The sequence below is a fragment of the Bidens hawaiensis genome, unplaced genomic scaffold (genome assembly GCF_021521415.1).
Source record: "Bidens hawaiensis isolate Kalapana, Puna unplaced genomic scaffold, B.hawaiensis_p1.1 tig00013696_1, whole genome shotgun sequence".
Taxonomy (NCBI): domain Eukaryota; kingdom Viridiplantae; phylum Streptophyta; class Magnoliopsida; order Asterales; family Asteraceae; genus Bidens; species Bidens hawaiensis.
The window spans coordinates 419,289-434,453 of NW_027492166.1; positions in this window are offsets into that span (position 1 = coordinate 419,289).

Sequence of the window (15,165 nt, forward strand, 5' to 3'; positions counted from 1 at the left end):
TGATATCTTGGGCTTGGGATGGGTATTTATAAGCCCACGGACCCAAGGCCCATTCTCATTTAACCCATCTTACGTAATCTAAGCCCATGACCCGTTCCTTACTCGACATTAAATAACTAAAACGTGAAATCACTAAACATAACTTTCTTTTATTTAACATTATAAAAATTTTAGGATGTTACATGAAGCTTGCTCGATAAACATGGTTTACTAGAAAACAATTTCAATTTCAGAGAAAGTATTCAGACATATTCAATACATAAATAAAATCAATATTTTAACAAGTATGCTTGACAAATATACCATGTTTATTCGATAGAGCTAAACAGCAAGTAAATAGTCAAGGTTACTCGAAAAATATTTTTTTTATCAAGTTCAATCCAAAGTCATAAAGTATGCTTGAAATAGACAAGGTTCAACTAAAACACCTAAGTTTACTCGAAAAACATATTCAAAGCATATTTAGACACAATCATATCACACATTCATCAAGTAGGCTTGAATGAGTTGACCTTCTAATGAAACACCTAAGTTTACTCGAAAGCACATAAACATCAAAGTTTACTCGAAAATATATGATCAGACATCTTCATAGCAAATAAGTATCAAGTATGCTTGAATAATTTTGAACTTCAAAAAAAACACCTAAGTTTACTCAAAAGTTTTAAAACATCTAAGTTTACTCGAAATTACATATGCAGACATATCTAAGTGAAAATGCAACACTTTTGACTTAAACCTTACTGTAAGCAGTCATTCATATATAGGTTCAAAGGTTAAGAGCAAATGATGCGTAATGAGATCAAATTTCAGTTTAATCAATCAAATCCTTTTCTCTTTTATGAAAAGATCTCAACATGAGGTCATATTGATTAAGTCACCTTTCAATACTTCATTCTCAGCATTTATAATGACATATTAAGCATGTTAGTAGCAGGTATATACTTAGCATGAATTTCCTTATTTTGGTGATATGCTTAAGGTTCATTTAGTTGCTTATTACATAAATGGACAACACTTATTGCAATATGATGTTTCATATTTCTTCTCAAGGCTTTGTTGGCTTTCTCCAGATCACCCCAAATTGACTTCAAACCCTTATACTTGGTCAAAATATGTTTTATGACATAACATTTAAAATTTCTTATGATTTATCTTTTCAAAACTTTTCAAACTTTGAGGTTGAACTTTGGACTTACATGCCACACAATACGGACTTACAAGCCTTCGATTCAAGGTGTTTAGGACTTATAGTGATGCCCCACCTCTATAGTTCTAGTTTAAACCCTCATGTATGTTTTTTTATAAATTTTGGACTTTTATCAACTTTTGGTTGATGAATGATCATTTTGCTCAAGTTTGTTCTTTGTCATAGATATAAATGTTTCATTTTGAGTGACCAAACACCAACAGGCTTGTGTATGACTGGATAATTACTTTTCTGTCTATCATTCGGAGAGACGTATCTTGAAACATGCATATTACAACAATGTATCTCCACATTATGTTTAGCATTTTTCATTATGTTTATATCACCTCAGTTTTTACACATCATGGAAAGCTACCATACATATCAATGACTGCACTAATAGTCTTTTTAGCCTATTAAATTCATATGATTGGTATAAATAATCATTCTACTATCATTTTCCATAAAGTTGGATAAATTTTCATTGAAAACCTTTTAAGCTTCTTCAAAGCTTGAACTAAATAGTTTTATCATTTCTCTACACCATGAACTTGCTCAGTTTGTCAAAAGTATTTTACTTTGAAAAACTTCCTATAAAAATGTTTATTTTATCATAAAAGTTTTAAATCAAAGAAGATGACACAAGCAGTTAATAACAAAGTCAAATGTATACATGAATGAAAGCTATGCATTAACACAATCAGACTAATATAAAGTTCTATGTAGGATATATTATGCATAGTCTATCCTGCCTTAATCACATCATCATTTTAGATCATCAAATCACAAGCAATATATCAGATAAGAAGGCAGATAAACATTTCAAAGCAGATGTAACTACACTTATTAAAATATCATTAACTATCACTTATTAAAATATCATCACTCAAACATATTCATTAAAGCACATATCAATCAAAAAAATAATCACATATTCAGACACAAACCATAACTCACTAAAGACCTTTAATCAGATAGACAGTTAGCACATTGAGCATATATCATTAATCAGACTTCATCGGAATTGATCATGCCTATAGCTTTAAATTGAAAATGAAATCTTGTTTTATCTAGTGGCTTGGTGAAAAATCAGCCAAGTTGTCACTAGTGTCAACTCTTTACATTCCTATTAGACCTTTCTCACTGCAATCTCTGATAAAATGGTGTCTAATTTCAATATGCTTGGTCTTTGAGTGTTGGACTGGATTTTTAACAATGAAGAGTGCAGCAATATTGTCAATAAAAATAGGAGTGTTCAAGTAATTCAAACCATAGTCCAGCAGTTGATTCTGAATCCAGAGGACTTGAGCACAACAAGCAGAGGCATCAATGTATTCAACTTCAGCAGTGTTGATTGAAATAGTTGTTTGCTTCTTGAATTGCTATGACACCAACATATCTCCCAAGAATTGACAACCACCTGATATAGATTTCCTTCTCATATTACATCCGTCATAGTCACTGTCTGTGTAGGCGAGTTAATCAAAAGCATTATTCTTGGGATACCAAATAACCAAGGCTGGCTTTCCATTAAGATACCTAAAGATTCTCTTGACTATCATGTGAGAAACTTTAGGGTATGCTTTGAATCTTACACACACACATACAGCAAACATAATGTTTGGTCTTGAAGCAGTTAGGTACATAAGTGATCCAATCTTTTCTCTATATTCATGTTGATTCATAGGCTCCCCCTTTTCATCAGCTACCGTCTTCTCATGTATGTCCATTGGAGTAGAAGTTGTCTTTAAGTCTTGGCATTTGAACTTGTTCATGATGTCTTGTACATACTTAGATTGATAGATGAATATACCATCTTTCTTTTGTTGAACTTGCAATCCAAGAAAGAATTTCATCTCTCCCTTAGAGCTCATGCAATACTTAGACTTCATAACCTCCTCAAACTCCAAACACATATTTTCATTTGTAGATCCGAAGATGATATCATCAACATATACTTGAACCAGAACCAAATCTCTTCCTCTTTTCTTGTAGAAGAGGGTCTTATCAATGGCTCCCCTTTCAAAACCATTAACAAGCAGATGATTAGGCAACTCATCATACCAAGATCTTGGAGCATGATGCAGTCCATATAGAGCCTTGTTAAGTTTGCAAACTCTATTTGGATACACAGGATCCTCAAAACCTGGTGGTTGAGTGACATACACCTCCTATACTATCTTGCCATTCAAGAAAGCATATTTGACATCTAATTGGAACACTCTGATATTTTTAGAAGCAGCATATGCTAAGAAAATTCTGATAGCTTCTAGCCTTGCTACTGGAGCAAACACCTCTTCAAAATAAATCCCTTCTTCCTATAGGCATCCTAGTGTAACTATTCTTGCTATATTCTTCATTACAATCCCTCTTTCATCCTTCTTATTCTTGAAAACCCACTTGGTGCAAATTGCAAACTTTCCTCTTGGCTTATCAACCAATTCCCATAATTGCAATTTCTAAATTGAGCTAATTCCTCTTGCATTTCCTCTACCTAACTATTGTCTTTCAATACTTGAACTATGTCCGTGGGTTCTATTTGGGATAGAAAGCAGGAGTATAAACAGATGTTTGCAAACAGATGAACTTCAGGTTACTCTCTCATGCAGGTCAATAGTTATGTTTTCAGCAGGATGATCTCTTTTCACAGGAGAAGTTTGGATGACTTGATTTGAAGTAATTGTTGAATCAAGATTTGTATCATTAAGATCTTGTTCTTCAATGACTAAATCTGATGATTCATTGTTCATTGCAGCTTCTTCTTCAACATTCTGAGTTGATGTTGATGCAATATCATTTCCCATATACAAGTTATGAAACAATGTTTCAAATCTTGATTGTCTATCAGCTTGGTCTTGATATTGCTGGTCACTTTTTGTTCGTCATTGAAGTCATGAATTTCTTGATCTTGTGGATGATCAAGATTTTCATTCTGCTCATCTTCATATTCATCTTCAGAGGCATTCTTATCCAAAGCGAATTCAGTGTTCTTTTCAGCAACTTTGGACCATAATATGTTCAAATCAAATTTCTTCTCTAAAGTAGCTTCAGTCACACTTGTTCAATGCAAGGTTTCATCAAAGTCTTCGGGATAAATCTTGAAAGATTTGATTAACTTCTCCAGATCAAATAACCATGATGCTCCATCAACAGTGTTGAATTGATTTTCATTAAAGATTATATCAGAAGATTCAATCACACTCAGATGATCTTTCACATAAACTCTGTAAGCTTTTGAGGTGTGGAATATCCATCAAAGAAACAATCTAAAGGTTTTGATTGAAACTTATTCAAATAATCTTTAGTTTTTAGTAAAGAACATTTGCAACCAAAGGGCATGAGGAATTTGATGTAGGGCTTCCTTTTATACAAAATCTCATAAGGAGTTGTGTCTTAGCTTTTATTGAGAAGAACCCTGTTCTAAACATAACAAGCAGTGTTAATTGCTTTTGCCCAAAAGGTCACAGGCAAGTAGGCATCTCCAATAATGGTTCTTGTATCCCCAGTCAATCTTCTGTTCCTTCTTTCTGCAGCTCCATTTTTTTAGGGGTTCTAGGGGCACTGAAGTGTTGAAAAATTCCTTTAGCTTAACAGAATTAAGCCATTGTCCCATTTTTTAACGCCGTTCCATTGTCACTTCTCATGACTTTCACCCTTGCATCTTGTTAGTGCACGGTTTTGCGTCTAGAGTCTTTGTATTTATCGTTAACATATTTGTTGTTTAATTTATATAATAAAGTATTAAATTATTAAATTAGTTCGCTAAAGTATAGTCAAGTTCGTTAAGGATGTTTAGCGAACTAGATCTAAGTTATTATCCCTCCTGATTCGTTAAAGACGTTTAACGAATCAGGGGCTGATTCGCTAAGTTATTTCATTTAAATGTATGTAACGAAGTGGACTCTAGTTCGTTAGGGAAGGTTAACGAAGGGAAGGTTAACGAACTAGATCCATCTTCTATATATAGTGAACACTGTTCACTGTTAATTTAAGTTTTTAGTTTTAATTATCGAACCTCTGTCCAATTCTCACTCAAGCTTCATACTAATATTATACACATACATACAACTGATAATATATACATATAACATACAATCAAACGTAATAATGAACTAGATCCGTATTTAGATTAATCGTATTCATACATGTGTCAGATCTAAGATCTGTGTATTGTTTAAAGGGTTAATCGACTTCAAACAAGTGGTATCAGAGCTTTCGGTGATTTATTACGCTTGATTTGACTGTTAATTGATGTTATCAGATTGATATTTGATAGTATTTTGTGTTAAGTCTCTATTTGATTTAGTTTTGGATCAAATTGAGGTTAATCGGATGAGTTAAAGAATGTATGGACTGGATTTGAATGTGTTAAGGTATTGGTGAATTGTGAATGATTAGAATTGGATTTTGGATTGTGTTTGGATTGATTTTGTTTAGATCTGAATTTAGCCGAGAACAGGGGATAGTTTTTGGTTAAATTGGATACAAATTAAGGTTAATTGTTTTATGGGATTAACACGAATGGATTCGTGTGTTGTTTATGAGTAATTTGATAGTCTACTTGTGCGATTTGTTTGAATATTGAGTGAGTATTACAAGTTTGATTTCTGAGTTTGTGTTCTTCAATTTCTAGAAATCTGGAAATCTTCGTTTGAAGATTTGAAGTTTCAAAACAATTCGTTAACAATCAAGTCTGATTTGTTAATCTCTTAGATTGATTCGTTAACATATTTATCTCATTCGTTATGAGTTTTGATTGATTCGTTAACCAATTCGTTATATATTCTAATTCGTGTCAACTGATTCGTGTGACACGTGTCCTACCTCGGAAACTATTTTATAACAACTTTTGCCACGTGGCATTTGTTGTCAGAAGTTTGTTACAAACTTTTGTAACAACCTGATTCGCTATAAGTTGATTCGTTATCAACTGTAGCTGATTCGTCATCAAATTCGCTAAGTCTTCTCTTAGTGATTCGTTTATCTAATTCGTTAGTAAACCATCTGATTCGTTGACTTATTTCGTCAAATCAATTTTGTTGACCAGACCAGATTCGTTAAAACCATTTCTGATTCGTTAAAACCATTTCTAATTCGTTACCTGATCAATCTTAACTTCATTAAGGTGTGATTCGTTGTTTATTGTTCACAGTTCGTTAACACTGTTCACAGTTCGTTAATTAACTTTCAATTTTAATCCTCAAAGTTTGAAACTTGTCAAAAATGGCTAGCATGTATGCATTAGCTTCCCAACACATGTTGATGCAACAAATGTTACAAGTGGACACCGAGATCGGTTCACATTCAAAATGTCCACGTTTGATGAAATTTAGCGATTTTGCTAAATGGGAACCTCGTTTCCGTGCACATCTAGGTTCAGTTCACCCTGATTGTTCGTACTGTTTGGATGAGGTTTACATCGTTCCAATGATTGGGGATGAGACTATTGGTTTTACACCTAAAGCTATCTCACAATACTCGGCTGAAGAGAAGAAAGCGTTAGAAATTGAGACAAAAGCTTATTCTACTCTTACTATGGCTTTACCTGAAAACATCTTTCACCAAGTAGGGAGTATAAAGATTTGCGCCTCTTTATTCCAACATATCCGTATGAGAAGTATGGGAAACGCTGCTGAAAGCAAAAAGGTTATGCTCAAGTTTCAATTCAGAAACTTTAACCTACTTAAATGTGAGACTGTTGAAGAAATGAGAACAAGATTTAATCACTTTATAGCTGAGATGGATAAGATGAGATTGGAAACTTTTGAGATTGACAAAATTGATACCATTAAAAGTGCACTACCGAGTTCCTACTCTACTTTCTTGATGGTTCTGAAAGAGAATAATTATTCAACAATGAAGATTTGACGGCATTGGAATTTATGCAAAAGATCGAAGCTCAAGATTATGATCTTAAATGTCAAAAGTCTTCTAAAGATAGTCAAGATCCTGTATTTATGGTGGAAGTATGCCATTAAGTTCAACCATTTCACCTATCACTGTATTTCTCACACAAAATGCAAGTGAGAATGCAACAACCATGTATAGTGATCCATGAGCCTGTTTCTACATAGCTGGGAATACTGGATTCTCTGTTGCTTTTGGTTCATCTGGAGGATCTGGATCTTTATCACCCACAAATCAATTCTCGTCTCAAACAAATGTAAACCTGAGGGAGGCCAAACAAAATTTTGCGTTCTTGTCCGCCTTCATGACTTCATATGAGAATTTGGTTAGTAGTAAGATTGCAACGAGTGATCTTACTAATGAAGATTACTATGACAAACTGAAAATTTTTCCTACTTTTTCAGACACTCATCATGACTTGACTCAAATTTTCGGGACGAAAATTCTTTAACATGGGAATGATGTGACAATCGTCAATTTCAGGTTAACTCCGTTAACTCAACTCCGTTAACTCAAACTTAAAGATCATTGAATCTATAACGCACACTTCATTACATTTAAACTAGGGTTTAAATGACGCTTAACACGTACTACATGTGTAGTCTTTCGGGATTTGCACCGAAACGCAAACGAGTTGACGCAAACGATTGATGAATAAACGAAAAACGTCAACATAATAATTATGTGTTAACATATGTGTTACTTGATTATATTGTGTGTAATGCTAAATAAGAAACAAGAAATAAGTTAGTTAAGTTAGAAAAAAACAACAATTGAAAGTGGAGGGACTTGAGTGTAACTTGTTGTGTTTATAAATAGATCATTAAAAAGTAAACCCTAACTATTATTATTATTATCCCAACCCCGATCGCACCCCCCCCCCCTCCCTTGTAAACCCTTGCTGCCGTCGCCTTCACACACACATTCAACCAAGAAATCAAGCTTGTGATTGAAGAACTAGGTGCTAGGAAGGTATAATTGACTATCCTATACATCCTTGTTACTTAATTTTGATGTTTGTTGGGTTAATTGTAAACCCTAACAGCCGATTTTGGTGTGTGTGTATAGTTAATATGATTGTTGTTATTTGAATGATGATTTGATAACTAGATTGAATCTTGTTACATGTAAATTGTTGTGTCTTTGATTTGAGTTCAAACACAAACCCTAATCAAGTATGTAATATGTAATTGATGTGCATGGATGGTGTTTATGGAGTCTAGAGGATCATATGAATGTATGATAGTTCATAGGTTGTTAATATATTGAGTTTGGATGCAAAAAGTTTCTGGACAGAATGTGTATTTGATGTTTAATTGACTGTAACGAAGTGTAAACGTAAATATTGGTTGAGATTATTGGTACTACAGTAAACTAGGTTGAGTCTAGTTTCTAAAGAATATAAACTTGTAATTTTTGGACAAGTAGAAGTTAACTTTTATGATTTTACAAAAACGTTGTGCAAAGCTGAGCTGTTAGACCTGCTGTTAGTTGTTTTGTACATGTTGTATCTCATGAACTACGAGACCAATTGCGTTGGTTCCACTTCTGGAAGTTGACTCATTGAGTTAGGAACCTAGCCCAAGTGGTCTTGCATTTATTGGATTTTTCGTTTAACAGGAATTGCAAACAACATTCTGTTGCGCATGAATTTGACTGTTATGAGTTTGCTGTAATGATTTGATGATTGTGAGAAAATTATGTGGAATAAAAATATAATTAAATATGTCTGCAAACCTAAGAAATATATGCTTCTGTGATGATTTTTGGTAAATTATTTGAGATGCTATGATTGGTGGAATAGTACAATCTTTCAAGTAGGATTTCGGTCTCGGTGAAACTAGCTGCTGAGTTTTGTGAAAATGCATGAAACATGATACTTGCTAATTTATTGTTGTGTTTTGACCAAATTGCCCTTGAGGGGAATAATAGCTAATTGATTGTAATGATTTGACCAAATTGCCCTCGTGGGGAATAGTTGTTAGTTAATTGTTATGAGTTGACCAAATTGCCCTTACGGGGAGTAACTGCTAGTGATGTACTTTATGAATACACGACACGTATATGATTGCTTGCATATGTAATGTATCATAAATACCCTTGTTAAAGTCACACACGATTCACAAACGAAACACGAAACATGTTATGTGCATAGGTATTATGTGCCGGGTCTAGAGACTCGATAATATTCCGACACTTAGAAAAATCTCCTTGTTGTTTTAGAACGCTAGAGAGAGTTTTTCGGTGACGCGCATCTTGGTGATTTAAATTGGGAAATTCTTCGCAAACAGTGAGTTTCACTTTCCCCTCTTTAAACTGTTTTCAAACGCTTTTCACTTGGGGGAGATAACATACTCCACAACGCATTTAAGATTTTGTTATAAATTATATATCATTTGTAAAGGCTAAGTGGCAAATGAAACATTTGAAGTTCTACACATCGAACCGGTTAATATTTAGAATAGCGAGTCACTGTTGAGTAGTACTACTGGGTTTGACAAACCCCACCCAACGCTAAACTCGACTGGAGGTCGAGCGGGTGTAATTTTGGCTAACACGTACCATGGTCTGGATGACCTGGTGACAAGGCACTTAATAAACGAGTCAGCTTCGGTGTCGAACACTTAGTAATACTTGCTTTATAGGCTAGCTACCTATAGATATATAATTGACATAACACTATCTGGTAACGCTGCAACGCAAAACGCTGCAACGCAAAACGCTGTAACGCTGTAACGCAAAACGCTGAACGCAAACGCTAAACGATTTATTTTTATATAACTTGTGAACTCACCAACCTTGTGTTGACACTTTTAGTATGTTATTCTCAGGTAGCCGAGGTGGGCGCGCGGTTTAGGAACATGCATTGATTGAAAACGCTTTTGTTATGCAAACTTATTTTTAACGGTTACCATAGGTTTTAAGTCGTCCTGCGTGACGCAACTTTTGGATTAAAGGTTTTTACGCTTCCGCATTTATTTACTCGTAAACGTTTTCATGGTTTTGAAACTTTGTTTTATGGTTTGATTATAACTGATGATTTCGATCCTGTTAGTTCACACCCTCTGACGGTAAAACTCCGTTAGTGGATTTTGAGGGTGTGACAATTACGATCAGATTGATCCTGATGATTTAGAATTGATGGACTTAAAGTGGAACATGGCTATGATAGTCAGAAGAGTTAAAAAGTTTATGCAAAGAACGGGTAAGGATCTTCCTTCATTGAACAATAAATTGGGTTTTGATAAGTTAATGGTCAAGTGCTACATTTGTCAAGAATTTGGCCATTTGATAAGGAATGTGATAAGCCTAAAAAGGAGTATACTGGTCCCAGAAAGCAAGATCAAAACCCATCGGGTAAAAGTGGAAATGATACAGGAAATCCTTCTGGAGTTAAATCATCGTCTTCTGGATCTCAAGCAATGTTGTCCAACGTAGATGCAGATGGCTGGTCACAAAGCAAATCTGGAAATGTATGGATTTCCTGAGAATTTTCAAGATGCAAGTGGAAGTGAATTATCTTCGGATGCTGATACTGAGTCTGATTCTGATGATTTGAGTGACAAGCTTCCAACCACTTTTGCTTGTATGGCTAAAATCAGTGATTCAACTACTTCTGCGTACATGGCTAAGCAAAATGAGGTTAGTAATTCTTCTTCTAACGTAGGTATTAACATTTCATGTGTTAATTGTGAAACCATTAAACCTAAGTTAGATGAATTGAAAGCCCATAATGATAATTTAGTTAAGGAAATTGCTTCTATAAAAGATACTTATAAACAATCTTTAACCTCTCAAATGAAACCTAGAGAGAAGATGGAAGCATTGACTATAAGTAATCATGATCTTAAGACTGAGTTATCGGTGAAAATGACCATCAATGATAAAAAATTTCAAGAAATCTTGAAACATAGATCAAAGATAACCGAGCTTGAAAATAAGGTTATTGATTTAAAGAACAAATTGGGCAAATTCAAAAATTCGTCCTTTTTGCTAAACGAAATAATTGAAGTATCTGGTAAGCAAAAAGATTCAAAGAAAGGAATAGGTTTTGTTGAAATTCTACCACCGTTTCAAAATGATTACAAACCTAATCCTTTTGCTAGAAAAGAAGAGGATGTGATAGTTAAAGAATCAGTGATTTGTGAAAAAGCAAAATTAGTTAAAACTGAAACTGTTAAAGCTCAACCTTCATTTCAGAAACCTCACGTTCAAAGCAACAAAGTCTTTATTGAAAATGTTGATAAAGTCATCATTGAGGATGTGTTCGAACCTGAAGTAATACACAAGAACAAGAACATTCCAGGTTCTAATCACATACTGTGTGAAGCTCATGAATTCGAGGAGGTTGTGTATGGTTCGCACATAACTCAGGTGAAACAAGAGAATCATGTGAAAGTAAAACCAGTGAGGGCTAAGAAACCAGAAAAACCTAAAATTTCTGATGAGGATTTGTTGCGTTTCATAAATCCAACTGTTTCAAAGTCATCTACTGGTAGAGTGTTTAAATTAAAGGGGATAGACACGATGTTCACAGAGAAAGAGATTCCATTAAGTATCATTAAACCAGAACTTATTAAGAGCGTATTAAGAGCGTATTCCACATTGAAACTTCCAAGATTCAAGATCTTGAACGTCGGTATGCTCAAGATAAAACATCAGTTTCATCTGATCCATTGACTAAAGCAAAGCAAGTTTTAAAACAAGCTAAGAGAGTTCAATTTGTATAGTCAACTGGAACAGATACTTTGAAAAGTTTTTCAAATTGTTCCAACTTAGATTTTTATTTGAAAAAGAAATCTGAGTTATCTGATGATTTTTCTAAGAGTTTGACCAAAAATGTGAGTCATCATCAATCTTCTGCGTCATATGTTCCGACTAATTCTCAACATAATCATGTGGACATGCGAAGCTGTTTCCTTTGCGGTTAACAAGGTCATGTAGTGAGAAATTGTGGCCAGAAGAGCTATCAGAATCTTCATCCTTTTGTTAAGGACCATTCCAAACCGGTTCCTTTGATTAAAGAAATTCTGAAACGACCAGTGTTGCATGATGATGATACTCATATTGTGTTCTCAAACGTGAATCCTTGAAAAGTTGTTCATGTGAATGAAACTCATGGTTTTGTGAATAAAACCGAGGTATGTGATTCCCTAGGACATGGTTGTCATGCGATCACCTCGATCAAATGATATTTATGTCTTAAATATGAGTTCTAAAGTATCAACATCGATCGAAACATGTTTTGTCTCGAAATCAACCGAGAAAGATTCTATTCTATGGCATCGTAGAATGGGTCACATACATGTTCGTAAGATGAACTATCTCATAGCAAATGACCTAGTTGAAGGTGTGTATTTGAAGAATTTTAAGTTATCCGATCACTGTGTTGCTTGCAAAAAGGGCAAACAGAAGAAAAAGTCGCATCCCTCTACGTTATTGAATTCCATTGATACTCCTCTTGAGCGACTTCATATGGATCTTTTCGGTCCAGTGACTCGTGCGAGTATTTCTGGAGATTGGTATTGCCTGGTAGTTACTGATGATTATTCACGATATTCATGGGTCTTGTTTATGAGTTCGAAAAATCAAACACCGGTTCTTGTTCAAAATTTAATCACTAAGATCAAATCACTATACATACAGAAAGTGAGGAGAATTCGAAGTGACAACGGTACGGAATTTAAAAATACTGTCTTGGATTTCTTTTGTTTACAAAAGGGAATTCACCGTGAATATAGTGCCCCATACGTACCACAACAAAACGGTGTTGCTGAACGAAAGAATAGAACGTTGATTGAAGCTGCTAGAACGATGTTTGATGATTCGATGCTTCCTATCCATTTTTGGAATGAGGCTGTGAATACAACTTGTTATACACTCAATCGAGTTCTAACTGTAAAGAGACTCAAGAAGACCAATTATGATTTGTTAAATAATCGTAAACCCAATTTAAAGTACTTGGAACCATTTGGGTGTCCATGTACAATGTTGAAAAAGGATGTGGGAAAGTTTGATGAAAAAGCCATTGAAGGGTATTTCTTGGGTTATGCTTCTCCTAAGAAACGAAATTTTAATTTTACGTCTGGTTGTGTTGAAGAATGGTACCATGTGGACTGTCAAAAGTACACTACTCCTTCTCAAGGGAAAGATCCCGACTTGACGTTTGACTATGATGGATTATTCAATTCATTTACACCAACAACTGATCAACCAGATGAAGATTTAGTTTGTCCTTATTTTGAAGAACTATTGGTAATTCCAAGATTTTCAAGTTCTAATGATCTTGAAGTTCCAATTGATGCTCCAACAGAAGATCCTGATAATGAGTCTCTAGTTCTCTTCATCTGATGACACTCCAGTTGTTGATCAAGTTATCGAACTTGATAGTGATGTTTCATCTCACGACCTGGGTGAACACTACACTAATTTATTTGAAACTGTTGATGTTCCTGAGAATCCAACTCTTAGGATTCATAATTATCACCCGAAAGAAAACATTATTGGAGAACTTGATGTGGGAGTTCAAACACGACATCAAGTTGCTTCATCAAGTGAGAATAATGTATTGTGTGCTTATACTGACTTACACTCGTCTGGAATTGTAAATCTTGGTAAATTCACTTGCTTTCTATCCCAAGTTGAGCCAATGACTCCTCGTATGGCACTTCAAGATTCCTCTTGGGTAGAAGCCATGCAAGATGAATTACAGCAATTTGCACGTTTGGGTGTTTGGGATCTTATCGACAAACCTGCTAGAGTCAAGAAGGCGATTCCGACTAAGTGGGTATATAAGTGTAAGAGAGACGATCATGGGGTGCTTGTGAGATACAAGGCATGTTTAGTGGTGCAAGGTTTTCATCAGCAAAAGGGTATTGATTACCCAGAAGTATATGCTCCTGTTGCAAGAATGGAGTCTATACGAATTTTTCTAGCCTATGCAGCTTATAAGAACATCAAAGTCTACCAAATGGATGTCAAAAGTGCTTTTCTCAATGGTGAACTTCATGAGGAAGTGTTTGTTTTACAGCCTCCGGGTTCGGAAGACCCTGATTATCCTGACCGAGTTTACATATTAAACAAGGCATTATATGGTCTACATCAAGCCCCGAGAGCTTGGTATGACACGCTCGCCGACCATCTGACGGATAATGGTTTCAAACGTTGAACTGTTGACTGCACTTTGATTTATAAAAATATTTGTGATGATCTTCTCCTCTGTTTGATCCCGTACTTGAACAATAACCAACAATCAATAACGATTAACACAGATCTCAGATCTGTGAGTTATAATATTATAGATCTATCTCATAATCTACCTTGATTCGTTGTTATACGTATGTATATATATTAAATAAGTTTAACGTGAAGCTTGAGAGAGAGTATAAACTTTAAACTTTTCTGAATAATATTAGTTCTCTCAAAACTTCCGCATTTTTACAAGTGAACAGTGGTTCACTATTTATAGAAGACGATCTGGTTCGCTAACATCCCCTAGCGAACCAGCATCCCCTTCGTTAAATAAATTAACTTAACGAACCACCCCCTGATTCGTTAACATCCCCTAACGAATCAGGAGGGAATACATTATAATGTCCTAGTTCGCTAACATCCCTAGCGAACTAGACTTAACCTTAACGAACTAGTCTTAGTTCGCTAACATTCCTAGCGTACTAGACTTAAACATAACGAATTAGACTAAAAGAAACATTAAATATTACATTTAAATATCAAATAAATATTAATGATAATTACAAAGACTCTAGACGCAAAACCGTGCAATAACAGACACCCCCTCGTCTTGAGCTCTTTGTCTTTAACTTATTTGAAACGTTTTGTCTGCCAATCTCTGCAACTATGAATCCCATGTTCATGGCATACACGAACGAAACGTTGGAATTGCATAGCCAGGTCGTAATCTTCTTGGCGTTCAAACAAAATCTGCTTCCTGTGTAGCACGTCATTGTCTGTCTCTGATAAATTAACCAACCACATCGGATCGATTATCTTGATGAGCTCAGTCTGTAGTCCTCGACCACGAACTATAACGGCCTCGCCAGTACGATTGT